The following is a 16,977-nucleotide window of genomic DNA, read 5'->3' on the forward strand; positions in this document are numbered from 1 at the left end:
CCGTTTACCTATTTTATGCAGGCTGCATCACAACTAATAACAGAAACTGATTTAGGCGAAAGTATACAACATTAGTAGCAAAAACGTTCCATAAAATATGGAGAAACGGAAAAACTGTACAAGACATTCGGAATATGTGTTTACGAGCTGACACTGACTTCACTATGACTTACTGTCCTGACTAATAAAATGTGTATGGGACTTAAATATTTGAGATTGTGTCCTCACATAATTTGGTACAAATTTTATCGATGGTCCACGGCTATGAGTTGTGGCATATATGCATGAATGGGGCACTGCCATATTTGGCTGCTGACGAAAGATGGCATCAGCAACATGGCCCAAGACGGCCAGGTTGAGCAGGGCCCGCCCATATCTTGGTCTCCAAGATCAACTGATCTCAGATGTGTGGATTTTTCTGTTCGGGGTCATCTCATGAGTGAAGTATACACATTCCTTTTACGAATGTCGAAAACTTGGGAAGCGATCTGTTTAGTCTTGTCAAAATTAAGAATTTATCTGACAGTATTTGAAAGAATTTGTATCTCACTGCAGATACGAGTGCTGTGTTGCATATAGATATACATATTAGATGTGCAGAATATCTTCTTTAACAGCTACGAGTGTGCCATAAACTGCAACACGTAGCTTACTGAAATAATATTGTATTTCTCATAAAGATAGACACTGGGTGAAATTAGCCTCCAGTTACATTGGGAATTAATTTGACAGCTATACTTGACCTACAGTTCTTCCAACTGGGACAATATTTCATACTGAAACACCTTCCCAGTTATCTCACAAATGTCACGTTTGCAGGCCCATCCTTATTGGAATGTATTTACTTATACAGCCATATACTTTCACCTCCGTCAGATTTATCGTTTGTTTATGACACACCCTATGTCCAAAGATCTAAAATTGAATGCCAAAAAGTATGAGTAACATAAAAAACTTAGTTCAAAATCAGCAGAGATATTTACTCCAAAGTCAGCAACATCACATTTCTGTTAAAATTAACTCAGTTAAGCACAGAACTCATGTTTGGGGAAACTGATCGTAATTTGTATAAGGAGATATGGAGTAATTAATTTTTTCCTCTGTGTAGCCACCAGGTTTCACACAATGAATATTATTTTGAATGTCCATGAGATTTTAATAAATTTCAGTTCAAATTAATTCTTGTAAACACGTGATATTTTGTGCTATTGTCTATGGACTGTGACATTATTTCTATATTTCCATTTTTTGTGAGACTGTTTATTTTGTATTTGTGAAATACAAGAGCCACTGTCTCTTGTGGGTATAGTTCTCACCTCTGTCCTCTTTATTAAATACATGTGTAAATGCTTAGAGCTTTCTGGGATGTACATTTCACAGTACACCTTTAGGAGTCAATCTATTCCCTGTACTTCGTAAAATTTCAGTAATAATTTACCTACAGTAATAAGAAAAACATTGTTGAAAATAGATTGAAAACCAACTTTCAGTGTGTAATGTTTTGATGCAGCTGATACTAGGAATGTGCAGATCCATGAAGTTGTGTACATACCTATACCGAGCTAAATTAAATTATCGCTTCTTATCTATATTTTACAAGTAGATAAGCATAACCATCCAGATACAAGAGACACATAACATTTATTCTTGTATACATTGGGGTTAATCCATGTGAAGTCAACCAAAGGTCTGTTTCTTGATATACACCATGTGATCAAAAGTATCCAGACACCTGGCTGAAAATGACTTACAATTGCTTGATTCCCTCCATCAGTAGTGCTGGAACTCAGTAGGGTGTTGGCCCACCCTTAGCCTTGATGACAGTTTCCACTCTCACAGACATACATACAATCAGGTGCTGGAAGGTTTCTTGGGGAATGGCAGCCCATTCTCCATGGAGTACTGCACTGAGAAGAGGTATCAATGTCGGTCTGTAGGGCCTGTAACCATGTCGACGTTCCAAAACCTCCTAAAGGTGTTCTATAGGATTCAGGTCAGGACTCTGTGCTGGCCAGTCCATTACAGGGATGTTGTTGTCGTGTAACCACTCCACCACAAGCCGTGCATTATAAATAGGTGGACGATCGTGTTGAAAGATGCAGTCGCCATCCCCGAATTGGTCTTCAACAGTGGGAAGCAAGAAGGTGCTTAAAACATCAATGTAGGCCTGTGCTGTGATAGTGCCACGCAAAACATCGAGGGGTACAAGCCCCCTCCATGAAAAACACGACCACACCGCCGACTTCGAATTTTCCATTGTTCAATCGTCCAATGTTTATGCTCCTTACACTAAGTGAGGCGTCGTTTGGCATTTACCGGCGTGATATGTGGCGTACGAGCAGCCGCTCCACCATGAAATCCAAGTTTTCTTGTCTCCCACCTAACTATCATAGTACTACCAGCGGATCCTGATGCAGTTTGGAATTCCTGTGTGATGCTCTCGATAGATGTCCACTTGTTACACATTACGATCCTCTTCAACTGTTGGTGGTCTCTATCAGTCAACAGACGAGGTCGGCCTGTACACTTATGTGCTGTACATGTCCCTTCATGTTTCCACTTCAGTGTTGTTGTTGTGGTCTTCAGTCTTGAGACTGGTTTGATGCAGCTCTCCATGCTACTCTATCCTGTGCAAGCTTCTTCATCTCCAGTACCTACTGCAACCTACATCCTTCTGAATCTGCTTAGTGTAGTCATCTCTTGATCTCCCTCTACGATTTTTACCCTCCACACTGCCCTCCAATACTAAATTGGTGATCCCTTGATGCCTCAGAACATGTCCTACCAACCAATCCCTTCTTCTGGTCAAGATATGCCTCAAACTTCTCTTCTCCACAATCCTATTCAATACATCCTCATTAGTTAATGGGATCTACCCATCTAATCTTCAGCATTCTTCTCTAGCACCACATTTAGAAAGCTTCTATTCTCTTTTTGTCCAAACTATTTATCGTCCATGTTTCACTTCCATTCATGGCTACACTCCATACAAATACTTTCAGAAATGACTTCCTGACACTTAAACCTATACTCGATGTTAACAAATTTCTCTTCTGCAGAAACACTTTCCTTGCCATTGCCAGTCTACATTTTATATCCTCTCTATTTCGACCATCATCAGTTATTTTGCTCCCCAAATAGCAAAACTCCTTTACTACTATAAGTGTCTCATTTCCTAATCTAGTTCCCTCAGCATCACCCTACTTAATTCAACTACATTCCATTATCCTCATTTTGCTTTTGTTGATGTTCATCTTATATCCTTTTCTCAAGACACTATCCATTGCGTTCAACTGCTCTTCCAAGTCCTTTTCTGTCTCTGACAGAGTTACAATGTCATCGGCGAACCTCAAAGTTTTTATTTCTTCTCCATGGATTTTAATACCTACTCCAAATTTTTTTTGTTTCCTTTACTGCTTGCTCAATTTACAGATTGAATAACATCCGGGAGAGACTACAACCCTGTCTCACCCCCTTCCCAACCACTGCTTATCTTTCATGTCCCTCGACTCTTATAACTGCCATTTGGTTTCTGTACAAATTGTAAATAGCCTTTCGTTCCTTGTATTTTACCTTTGCCACCTTCAGAATTTGAAAGAGAGTACTCCAGTCAACAGTGTCAAAAGCTTTCTCTAAGTCTACAAATGCTAGAAACATTGGTTTGCCCTTCCTTAATCTAGCTTCTAAGATAAGTCGTAGGGCCAGTATTGCCTCACGTGTTCCAATATTTCTACAGAATCCAAACTGATCTTCCCCAAGGTCGGCTCCTACTAGTTATTCCATTCGTCTGTAAAGAATTCGCGTTAGTATTTTGCAGCTGTGACTTATTAACTGATAGTTCGGTAATTTTCACATCTGTCAACACCTGCTTCCTTTGGGATTGGAACTATTATATTCTTCTGGAAGTCTGAGAGTATTTCGCCTGTCTCATTCATCTTGTTCACCAGATGGCAGAGTTTTGTCAGGACTGGCTCTCCCAAGGCCGTCAGTAGTTCCAATGGAATGTTGTCTACTCCAGGGGCCTTGTTTCGACTCAGGTCTTTCAGTGCTCTGTCAAACTCTTCACGCAATATCGTATCTCTTATTTCATCTTCATCTACATCCTCTTCCATTTCCATAATATTGTCCTCAAATACATTGCCCTTGTATAGACCCTCTATATCCACCTTTCACCTTCCTACTTTCCCTTCTCTGCTTAGAACTGGATTTCCATCTGAGCTCTTGATGTTCATACAAGTGGTTCTCTTATCACCAAAGGTCTCTTTAATTTTCCTGTAGACAGTATCTATCTTACCCCTAGTGAGATAAGCCTCTACATCCTTACATTTGTCCTCTAGCCATGCCTGCTTAGCCATTTTGCACATCCTGTCGATCTCATTTTTGAGACAGCTGTATTCCTTTTTGCCTGCTTCATTTACTGCATTTTTATATTTTCACCTTTCATCAATTAAATTCAATATTTCTTCTGTTACCCAAGGATTTCTACTAGCCCTCGTCTTTTTACCTACTTGATCCTCTGCTGCCTTCACTACTTCATCCCTCAAAGCTACTCAATCTTCTACTACTGTGTTTCTTTCCCGCATTCCTGTCAATTGCTCCCTTATGCTCTCCCTGAAACTCTGTACAACCGCTGGTTCTTTTAGTTTAACCATGTCCCATCTCCTTAAATTTCTAACTTTTTGCAGTTTCTTCAGTTTTAATGTACAGGTCATAACCAATAGATTGCGGTCAGACTCCACATCTGCCCCTGGAAATGTCTTACAATTTAAAACCTGCTTCCTAACTCTCTGTCTTACCATTATATAATCTATCTGAAACCTGTCAGTGTCTCCAGGTTTCTTCCATGTATACAGCCTTCTTTTATGATTCTTGAACCAAGTGTTACCTATGATTAAGTTGTGCTCTGTGCAAAATTCTACCAGGCGGCTTCCTATTTAATTTCTTTGCCCCAGTCCATATTCACCTACTACGTTTCCTTCTCTCCCTTTTCCTACTACCGAATTCCAGTCACCCATGACTATTAAATTTTCATCTCTCTTCACTATCTGAATAATTTCTTTTATTTGATCATACATTTCTTCAATTTCTTCGTCATATGCAGAGCTAGTTGCCATATAAACTTGTACTACTGTAGTAGGTGTGGGTTTCGTGTCTATCTTGGCCACAATGATGCGTTCACTATGCTGTTTGTAGTAACTTACCCGCATTCCTATTTTCCTATTAATTATTAAACCAACTCCTACATTACCCCTATTTGACTTTGTATTTATAACATAACCCTGTATTCGCCTGACCAAAAGTCTTGTTTCTCCTGCCACCGAACTTCACTAATTCCCACTATAGCTAACTTTAACCTATCAATTTCCGTTTTTAAATTTACTAACCTACCTGCCCGGTTAAGGAATCTGACATTCCACACTCCGATCCATAGAATGCCAGTTTTCTTTCTCCTGATAACGACATCCTCTTGAGTAGTCCCCGCCTGCAGATCCGGATGGGGGACTATTTTACCTCCAGAATATTTTAACCAAGAGGACGCCATCATCATTCAATCATACAGTAAAGCTGCATGCCCTTGGAAAAGATTACAGCCGTAGTTTCCCGTTGCTTTCTGCCGTTTGCAGTACCAGCCCAGCAAGACCGTTTTGGTTATTGCTACAAGGCCAGATCAGTCAATCATCCAGACTGTTACCCCTGCAACTACTGAAAAGGCTGCTGCCCCTCTTCAGGAACCACACGTTTGTCTGGTTCACTTCAGTATCTCATCAGAAACAGTGGACCTAGGGATGTTTAGGAGTGTGGAAATCTCGCTTACAGATGTATGACACAAGTGACACCCAATCACCTGGCCACATTCGAATTCAGTGAGTTCTGCAGAGCGCTCCATCCTGCTCTCTCACAATGTCTAATGACTACTGAGGTCGCTGATATGGAGTACCTGGCAGTAGGTGGCAGCACAATGCATCTAACATGAACAACGTATGTTTTTGGGAGAGTCCAGATCACATGATCATTTTGACAACTTTTGTACATTAATACTTCTTTATGAAAAAGTCACAATTAAAACTGTTTGGACATTTTATTTTTGAGTTATTCATTTTTAAACTTTCTAATATTAAACCATTTTCTCACTTTTGGAACATGAAAATCTACATATATCGAAAACTGATTGACATTCCTAAAATTTGCACCGTTTTATTTATTTTATTATAAGATTTGAAGTACATGCTACTTTAAAGTGTTTATAAAAATACTGAATTTTACCAAACCAAATAATTTTTTAAAAAAATATTAAAATTATATGATCAAAATTTATAGTGGCAACTTACCAAAACAAATTTTATTTTATTGATACGTGTAGCATCTAACATGTAGTCTGTAGGACTGTGTACTTATTACTAAGTTGTAATACAAATCTTTAGTGTCAAAAACTAAATAAAGCTGTCAAATCATTATCGCTTTTTTGTGGCCATCAGTCAGGCAGGAGCTGCCAGCCAAACCACAGGGGCAACAGGTGTTAACTGACTGTGTGACATTTTACGAGTTCCCAACCAGGATTGTATTATATGGTTCATTTGTGTGCTTTAGAAGTTTAGTTTTTGAATATCTGTATGCTAATCTAATTTACTAGACACAGTTCTTGCGTTTTTGTCGGTGTCTACAATAGTGTTTCATAGCATGTGTCGATAGTAGTTTATTTATCTGTGTAGTGTAGTTTCCAAACGCTCTTTGTATGGGAAGGGACTGTGACTGCTGTGTGCGAATGTGAGCTGAGTGGGTCACACTTTGCTTGCTGCTCCAGGCTGTGTCAGCTTTGGTTACACAGCTTGCGGGTGTAGTGGATGGGTATCACCCTTGTGGGCTGACCCTGATGATGCAACAGATGTCCAGCACAGTCCACGACTCTGCCAATAGGTGTCCACCAATGGCCATTCCAGTTGCTGCTCATGTTGAGGATGACCCCTCACCCATCGTCAAGAGTAAGATCGCCTTAGGGCGTGACAGGCTGTGAAAGATCTCGTATGGGGCCAAATGTAAGGCCTCCCCAGTTAGTTTGACAAACAGATTCCTGGTTCTGTGTGCAGCTGACAGTGTCCCTCAGCCAGATGCAGTCGTTTGTCCTGTTTCAGAGGAGACCTATCTGCCTGCAAGATGTGGGCAGTCACAGAGGGTGTCGTTATTGGTAGTTGGGAGCTCCAATGTTATGTCCATCATGGGGCGCCATAGGGACATGTCTGCAAAGGAAGTTAAGAATGTCAATGTAAATTCCATGTACATACTGGGTGGAGTCATTCCAGATGTGGAAAGGGTCATTCCAGATGACATGAAGAGCACTGGGTGCAGCCAGCTGCAGGTGGTGGCTCATGTTAACACCAATGATGTGTGTCACTTTGGATCAAAAGAGATTCTCTCTGGTTTCGAGGGGCTGTCGCAAGTGATAAAGGCTGCCAGTTTTGTCTGTGAGATGAAAACAGAGCTCACCATTTGCACCACAGTCGACAGGACCGACTGAGGACCTATGGTACACAGCCAATTGGAGTGTCTGTATCAGAGGCTCATACAGCCATAGATTACTCGACTTGCGTCATAGGGTGGTGGGGTTTCAGGTTCCACTAAATAGATCAGGAGTTCATTACATGCAGGATGCGGCTACACAGGTAGTGCGGGCTGTGTGGCGTGGACTGGGAGGTTTTTTTAGGTTAGAGGGCCTTGGGAAAACACACAAAGGGCTTCAATCTGAAAGGGTGCAGATCGAACACGGAAAGAATATAGACTAGGAATCATTGGTATAACAGCTGTAAGCTGTCGTAGCTATGTTGGGAATGCACCAGAGCTACAAGCGCTAACAGAAAGCACTGATGCTCAAACCCTTCAGGCACTAGAATCTGGCTAAAGCCAGAGATTAGTACAGCCGAAATTTTTACGAAGAACCTAATAGTGTTCAGAAAGGGCAGGCTAAGTACAGTTGGCGGTGGCATGTTTGTTGTTGTTAAAAGTAGTTTATTTTGCAGCGAAATTGAGGTAGATAGTTCCTGTGAGTTAGTATGGGTCATTCTAGGCAACTTGTATATAATAGTAATAGGATCCTTTTACTGGCCTCACAACACAGATGATCCAATTACTGAAAGGTTCAAAGAAAACTTGAGTCTAATTTCAAACACGTACCAAACTCATACAATTATAGTTTGTGGTGATTTCAGTTTACCCTCGATATGTTGGCGAACATACATGTTTAAATCCGGAGATACACATAGCTCCTAAATCCACCAAAAGCAAACGAAAAATATATCTATTCAGAAAAGTAGATAAAAATTCACTTGAGCCTTATTGAGAGAAAGTCTCCGCTTCTTCCAAATTAACATTGAATGTGTAGATCAGAAGTGGCTTTAATTCAAAGAAGTATCGACAGCAATTGAGGGATTTATACCAAATAAATTAATAAACAACGGAGCTGGATCCCCCATGGTACGTAAAACAGATCAGAACGTTGTTGCAAAAACAACGAAAAGAGCACTCTAAATTTAAACGAACGCAAAACACCGAAGTTGGCAGTCTTTCACAGAAGCTCGAAAATTAGCGCAGACTTCAATGCGAGATCCTTATAGTTGTTTCCACAACGAAACTTTGTTTCGAAACTTGGCAGAAAATTTAAAGAAATTCTGGTCGTATGTAAAGTATGCTAGCGACAAGACACAATCAATGTCTTTTGTGAACGATAGCAACGAAAATACTATCGACGACAGCGCTGCTGATGAAGATCAACTAAACACAGTCCTCCAAAATACCTTCACCAAAGAAGACGAACTACATCTACATCTACATTTATACTCCGCAAGCCACCCAACGGTGTGTGGCGGAGGGCACTTTACCTGCCACAGTCATTACCTCCCTTTTCTGTTCCAGTCGATTATGGTTCTCGGGAAGAACGTCTGTCTGAAAGCCTCCGTGCGCGCTCGAATCTCTCTAATGTTACCTTCGTGATCTCCTCGGGAGGTATAAGTAGGGGGAAGCAATATATTCGATACCTCATCCAGAAACGCACTCTCTCGAAACCTGGACAGGAAGCTACACCGCGATGCAGGGCGCCTCTCTTGCGGAGTCTGTCACTTGAGCTTGCTAAACATCTCCGTAACGCTATCACGCGCACCAAATAACCCTGTGACGAAACGCGCCGCTCTTCTTTGGATATTCTCTATCTCCTCCGTCAACCCGATCTGGTACGGATCCCACACTGATGAGCAATACTCAAGTATAGGTCGAACGAGTGTTTTGTAAGCCACCTCCTTTGTTGATGGATTACATTTTCTAAGGACTCTCCCAATGAATCTCAACCTGGTACCCGCCTTACCAACAATTAATTTTATATGATCATTCCACTTCAAATCGTCCTGCACATATACTCCCAGGTATTTTACAGAAGTAACTGCTACCAATGTTTGTTCCGCTATCATATAATCATCAACAAAGGATCCTTCTTTCTATGTATTCGCAATACATTACATTTGTCTATGTTAAGGGTCAGTTGCCACTCCCTGCATCAAGTGCCTATCCGCTGCAGATCTTCCTGCATTTCGCTACAATTTTCTAATGCTTCAACTTCTCTGTATACTACAAAATCATCCGCGAAAAGCCGCATTGGAACTTCCGACACTATCTACTAGGTCATTTATAATTGTGAAAAGCAATGGTCCCATAACACTCCCCTGTGGCACGCCAGAGGTTACTTTAACGTCTTTAGACGTCTCTCCATTGATAACAACATGCTGTGTTCTGTTTGCTAAAAACTCTTCAATCCAGCCACACAGCTGGTCTGATATTCCGTAGGCTCTTACTTTGTTAATCAGGCGACAGTGCGGAACTGTATCGAACGCCTTCCGGAAGTCAAGGAAAATAGCATCTACCTGGGATCCTGTATCTAATATTTTCTGGGTCTCATGAACAAATAAAGCGAGTTGGGTCTCACACGATCGCTGTTTCCGGAATCCATGTTGATTCCTAAAGAGTAGATTATGGGTTTCCAAAAACGACATGATACTCGAGCAAAAAGCATGTTCTAAAATTCTACAACAGATCGACGTCACAGATATAGGCCTATAGTTTTGCGCATCTGCTCGACGACCCTTCTTGAAGACTGGGACTACCTGTGCTCTTTTCCAATCATTTGGAACCTTCCGTTCCTCTAGAGACTTGCGGTACACCCTATTAGAAGGGAGGCATGTTCTTTCGCGTACTCTGTATAGAAACGAATTGGTATCCCGTCAGGTCCAGTGGACTTTCCTCTGTTGAGTGATTTCAGTTGCTTTTCTATTCCTTGGACACTTATTTCGATGTCAGCCATTTTTTCGTTTGCGCGAGGATTTAGAGAAGGAACTGCAGTGCGGTCTTCCTCTGTGAAACAGCTTTGGAAAAAGGTGTTTAGTATTTCAGCTTTACTCGTGTCATCCTCTGTTTCGATGCCATCATCATCCCGGAGTGTCTGGATATCCTGTTTCGAGCCACTTACTGATTTAACGTAAGACCAGAACTTCCTAGGATTATCTGTCAAGTCGGTACATAGAATTTTACTTTCGAATTCACTGAACGCTTCACACATAGCCCTCCTTACGCTAACTTTGAAATCGTTTAGCTTCTGTTTGTCTTAGAGGTTTTGGCTGCGTTTAAACTTGGAGTGAAGCTCTCTTTTATTTCGCACAACGAATGTTCCAGAATTCAAGTAAAGAACAGCTGCCAACTTGAGTAGCTTAGAAGTATATAACCTCAGAGTAGTGAAGCAATCACTCAATAAAAGCAACTCATCTGGTCCAAATTGTATACGAGTTAGATTCCCTGCAATGTAGGCTCATACAGTAGCTCTATACTTAACAATCATATAAAACTACACATTCGACGAAGGATCTGTACCCAAAGTCTGGAAAATTGACAGGTCACACCCTTATTCAAGAGAGGAATAGGAGTAATCCACTAAATTACAGGCCCATATCTTTAACATAGATATGCAGCAGTAGTTTCGATATATATTGTGTTTGAACATTACGAATTCCCTACAAGAGAGTGGTCTACTGACGCACGGTCAACACGGATTTAGAAAACATCGTTCTTGTGAAGCACAACAAGCTCTTTACTCACACAAAGTGTTGGTTGCTAATGATAAGGAATTTCACATTGATTCTCCCTATTTCTACAGTACTGGCCGTTAAAATTGCTGCACCATAAAGATGTGCTACAGATGCGAAATTTAACCGACAGGAAGAAGATGCTGTGATATGCAAACGATTAGCTTTTCAGAGCATTCACTCAAAGTTGGCGCCGGTGACGACTCCTACAACGTGCTGACATGAGGAAAGTTTCCAACCGATTTCTCATACACAAACAGCAGTTGACCGGCGTTGCCTGGTGAAACGTTGTTGTGATGCCTCGTGTAAGGAGGAGAAATGCGTACCATCACGTTTCCGACTTTGATAAAGGTCGGATTGTAGCCTATTGCGATTGCGGTTTATCGCATCGCGACATAGCAACTCGCGTTGCCGATATCCAATGACTATTAGTAGAATATGGAATCGGTGGGTTCAGGAGGGTAATATGGAACGCCGTGCTGGATCCCAACTGCCCCGTATCACTAGTAGTCGAGATGACAGGCATCTTATCCGCATGGCTGTAACGGATCGTGCAGCCACGTCTCGATCCCAGAGTCAACAGATGGGGACGTTTGCAAGAGAACAACCACCTGTACGAACAGTTCGACGACGTTTGCAGCAGCATGGACTATCAGCTCGGACACCCTGGCTACGGTTACCCTCGACGCTGCATCACAGATAGGATGCCTGCGATGGTGTACTCAACGACGAACCTGGGTGCACGAATGGCAAAACATCATTTTTTCGGTTGAATCGTGGTTCTGTTTATAGCATCATGATGGTCTCATCCATGTTTGGCGACATCGCGGTGAATACACAGTGGAAGCGTGTATTTGTCATCGCCATACTGGCGTATCACCCGGCGTGATGGTATGGTGTGTTATTGGAAACACATCTCAGTCACCTCTTGTTCGCATTGACGGCACTTTGAAAAGTGGACGTTACATTTCAGATTTGTTACGACCCGTGGCTCTACCCTTCATCCATGGCTCTATCCATAATTCGATCTCTGCGAAATCCTACATTTCAGCAGGATAATGCACGACCGCATGTTGCAGGTCCTGTACGGGTCTTTCTGGATACAGAAAATGTTCGACTGTTGCCCTGGCCAGCACATTCTCCATCTCTCACCAATTGAAAACGTCTGGTCAATGGTGGCCGAGCAACTGGCTCATCACAATACGCCAGTCACTACTCTTGATGAACAGTGGTACAGTGTTGAAGCTTCATGAGCACCTGTACCTGTACAAGCCATCCAAGCTCTGTTTGATTCAATTCCCAGGCGTATCAAGGCCGTTATTACTGCCAGAGGTGGTTGTTCTGGGTACTGATGTCTCAGTATCTAGGCACCCAAATTGCGTGAAAATGTAATCACATGTCAGTTCTAGTACAATATATTTGTCCAATGAATACCCGTTTATCATCTGCATTTCTTCTTGGTGTAGCAATTGTAATGGCCAGTATTGTAGATTTCCAGAAGGGTATTGACACCATGCCTCACAAGTGGCTTATAAACGAATTGCATGCTTATGGAATATCGTCTCAATGTCCTGCCAGGGAGGTCACAGTTCATAGTAACTGACAGAAAGTCATTACGTAAAACAGAAGTGATTTATGACGGTCCATGAGGTAGTGTTACAGGCCCTTTGAAGTTCCTTATCTATATAAACGATTTAGAAGACAATTTGAGCCATCTAGTAAACTTATCAGAAGATCAAAACGACTTAAAACGATTTGGATCTGTATGGCGTGAAAATTGGTAACTGATAGTATTGGGGCAAAGTATGTATGGAAACACTCTGCATTGTTGCCAAATGTATCAAAATGCTAGAACCAAGATGTCAACGTGTAGACTTGGCAACAGTGTATGACGTCATCCAAGATGGCAGATTTTGGTGGGAACTTTGAATTTTGGCGGGAAGATGGTCAACTGGGCTACACTAATCTAATCCCCCCTCCCCCAGAAAAATAGCGAGAGGTTCAAATTCTAACAGGATAATGCATCACACCACAGTTATCTCTACAAAGCAAAGAAAATCGCGGGAGGATAGCTCACTTGGGCTACCTCCAATAACCTAAGTCTCCCGACCGCCACTTCCTCCTACAAACTGGCGCCAAGTTTGAATTTTTCTGGTAAACAAAGGTCACTTGGGATTTCGTTACCAACCTAAGAAAACTGCAGGAATATAGGTCATTTGTACTAACCTAAGTCATCCTACCGCCACCTCATACGAATTGGCGCCTAGTTTGAGTTACAACAGATTAATGCATAACACTCTGATTTTCTCTACTAAGCAAAGAAAATAGCGGGGAGATAGCTCACTTGGCCTACCTCCACTAACTGCTTCTTCCTATGAACTGGCAACAAGTTTGAATTTTTGCAGTAAACAAAGATCAGTTCACGTATTTCTACTAGCTAAGAAAATGGCGCGAAGAAAGCGGTGTTGCATGGTGGGTTGGTCAATGACAGTATGAGGAGGGTCTTTCAATTTCTAATTTTACCCCAAGACAGCGAGAATGTTCTGTGAGTCCCATACGCAGAGAGATGGATCATAAATTAAATACTATGCTCTAAGTGATAGAAATATGTTTAGCGCTGTCTGGTATACTTTGATGATTTATGTGTTTGAGAATTAACACTGAATGGATATACTGCACAGTCATCTATCCATGTTTGCACTGATACTCGCAAAGTGGGGTGGTTTAGCTATAATAGTGAAATTGGGGAACGATGCTGTAACATCACTGGCCGGTGTGGAATTTAATGTACAATTGTTTGCGCTATCAACTGTGATGCTTATTATTAGAGTACATCGATGTTGTCTTTTCAATCCTATCCATTCACTGGTTACCACATAATCATTGACTAATATTGGTTGTTTGAGTTGGGGAAAATATTTTGGTGGAAGGACAGCAGCTTGTGGGGTGGATAGCACCGAAATACTGATCGCATACATGAGTGCAATATGAGGAATTAGTTGAAAGGGAACGCAAAGTCAACAACTATTCCGTCAGTGTGAGAGACGAGTCTAACTGTAGAGCTCGTGAATTACCTTTCGACTGTAGTTTGGAGACCTACGCCAACGTGCCAAAACTCTTCGAGTTTGCTTATGTTTTAATTGTCTTTTATTTAAAATCAACACATGTGTCTATGCGACCGCCGTAAGAATATGATTTACACCATGGAGCGTCTAGTTTCCTGCGAAAGGTCGTCGATCAGAACTTCTTAATGTCAGTTTAGAACCTGACACTGGCCTTTTAAGTCGTGGCAGAAAAACGAAATTTTTGGCATTGTACAAAAGCGTGTTAGAAAACAGTGTTTGAACCAGGACCAGAGGGTGAGTCTCTTGCGACTTAGTATAGTCTGTGAGATACGATCATTCGCCTAGAGTATAGGTGATCAAACTTTAAAGTGGCCTCTGTTGTGCCTATATAGTTAATAGGTGGCAGTAGCAGCAGCAGTCTGAGGTGTAAATTCGGTGAGGGCGAAGGTATACCGTTAAGAATGCTTGGATGGCTGCACCTTATGGTATTCTGGGGTGAGCGTTGCGAAATCTCTTTCCCCGCACTGGAGGGCCACCGCAGCTTTGCATCATTGCGTCCGCATCGCTGACTATGTGACTTCTAAATCGGATGAGCTTTTATAGTTCGTGATTTTTCTGTGTTGGGGAGTAAAGAATAACGATGATAGCGTGTTGGGCTGATTGATTTGAATGGACGCGGATCTGTAGTACTTGTATGTAGTTTGGGGACCTACCACATCCCGCGCATTTCCGCCGAATGGTCAAAGCACTGTCCTGTTGCATTAACTCAGATCGTTCTGTTCTAAACGGGTTGCAGAAGGTGGTGGGTGTGGTATTCTCCTACTTCTGCTCAGTTCCGACTTAAAATGGGACGATCACATGTGGAAAGCTGTAGAAATGAGAGCAGTTGCAAGATGTGTAGGGGGTGACTAAAACCAGGTTGTAATTTTACTGTAGCAGACAGGTTCGAGGAAGGTGACTCTTTTCGAGAAATGAGAGTGCCAGAAATATGATTCACGTGTGTATGTGATCTGATGCAGGTATGTGCTTGAATGGAAAGACCTGATTCCAAATGATGGACATCATTTCTAGCGGATAGCGTAACACCAGAGATCTGAGAATCTAGTGCACATTTTTTCTGCTTACGACCTCAATCGGCACGTCATCTACTACTTCTGTTGTGTTCCTTCTCAATCAGTCACCGCCTATAACTCAGTGGATATATCGCAGAAAATCTGATGTGGTATCGAGACAGAATGAGCTACAAATACTATACCATCATCTTGTTGGGGCGGTGTGAGGGAGTCGCAAATACCGCTTACATACTACGTTCCATAGCCGAATCACTTTCAAAATGCGGTAAATTTTATCCCAAGGGTGCACCTTGAGCTAAAACACTCCTATGATCACCATCACGGTATTTGTCCGGAAAAAACACCTCATTCAGAGGTAATGTCGTATCTCGATTCGTAAAGTGGGTATAGCTTTTAGCCTGGATACTTTTGTGCGCCTGTAGACCCAAGATCGCTTGTGATAGTAACATACGGTAGTTGCTGCAATCGGGGTTTTCTTTAACATCTGGCCGATTACGTCTCTCTTTCTATGACACAGGGGTAGTACCTGCAAGAAAAACATGAGACATGCCCACTCATCGCTGATTTTCGGTCAGGATTATTTCGTATCGTAGGCAATCAGTTATTGACGAAGTATTATACTTAGTAGTAGTGGTGGGTATGTGATATGTTCGCATTTGAGCATTAGGTTTATAAAGTATGTGTTTGTGGAACGGAAATGACTATGTCCAGTCGTAAGGGGGTATGGATTTGACTTGGAATACTGTGATAGCACAGTGAAGAGTATGTCAAGTCATCAGAAAGGTAGTGGTATTTCTATTTCTAGAGCCACTGACGACAGCAGGGTGTATTTCCGATACTTCGCTCGTTGTCGAATGCCATTCAATTGAGACCTCGATCGTAGCATTTAATTGTAAGTATAATGATAAAAAATATATGTGACTGGTTTTCTGGAATAATTTCGTATATTCATGGTCTGTGGTGGGAATGATTCACGTTTCCCGTTAAAGGCAGCAGCTGTCCAAATCCAGAGGCCTGTTGGAGTGTAGGAATGTATCTGAGTTAAGTTTGCCGTCCTCTTAGTGATCAAATGGAAATTTGAGATTGTGTATGGAATTGCGTTTGCGCTGGACTGTTATTCCCTCCCATGTAAAATGTTCGGTTGACTACTCCTGCATATTTCGGGGCTATATTTCGTTGAGAGAAAATAGATTGTGGTGTGTGGATCTGGCATGTAGAAAACACGTTTGCTGTTCTCTAGACATGGTGAAGACCTTAGTTGGCTTGTAAATTATAGAAGAGATTTGGAATGTGTTACATCACTGACATCGGTGTTCGAGAGTGGAAATATCAGTTTCCTCTATTTGTTTCTAGTTACTCAGTGGTTTACAGCACGCTGCACCTCGCTAAATGGTTCAAATGGCTCTGAGCACTATGAGACTTAACTTCAGAGGTCATCAGTCCCAAATAACTTAGAACTACTTAAACTTAACTAACCTAAGGACATCACACAAATCCATGCCCGAGGCAGGATTTGAACCTGCGAACGTAGCGGCCGCTCGGTTCCAGACTGTAGTGCATAGAAACGCACGGCCACCCCGGCCGGCACCTCGCTAAAGTTTGGGGTTTGCAGAGAAATAATTTCCATTGTATATCTTGAGAATTATGTTGCGCTAACGACCAGTAGGAGGCCGCCTAGTGCTTAATATCGAGAAGTAGCGCGAAAATGGTATAATATTATGGTGA

The 16,977-nt window shown here is 41.9% G+C and overlaps 1 protein-coding gene across 1 annotated transcript in view; it reads left to right on the top strand.

Annotated features, from left to right (window-relative positions):
* Positions 1-16,977, top strand: part of LOC126334762 (uncharacterized) — a 94,560-nt gene that overhangs the window by 287 nt on the left and 77,296 nt on the right. The gene's annotated exons all lie outside the window — the stretch shown is intronic.

Source organism: Schistocerca gregaria, chromosome 2 (assembly GCF_023897955.1).
Source record: "Schistocerca gregaria isolate iqSchGreg1 chromosome 2, iqSchGreg1.2, whole genome shotgun sequence".
Taxonomy (NCBI): domain Eukaryota; kingdom Metazoa; phylum Arthropoda; class Insecta; order Orthoptera; family Acrididae; genus Schistocerca; species Schistocerca gregaria.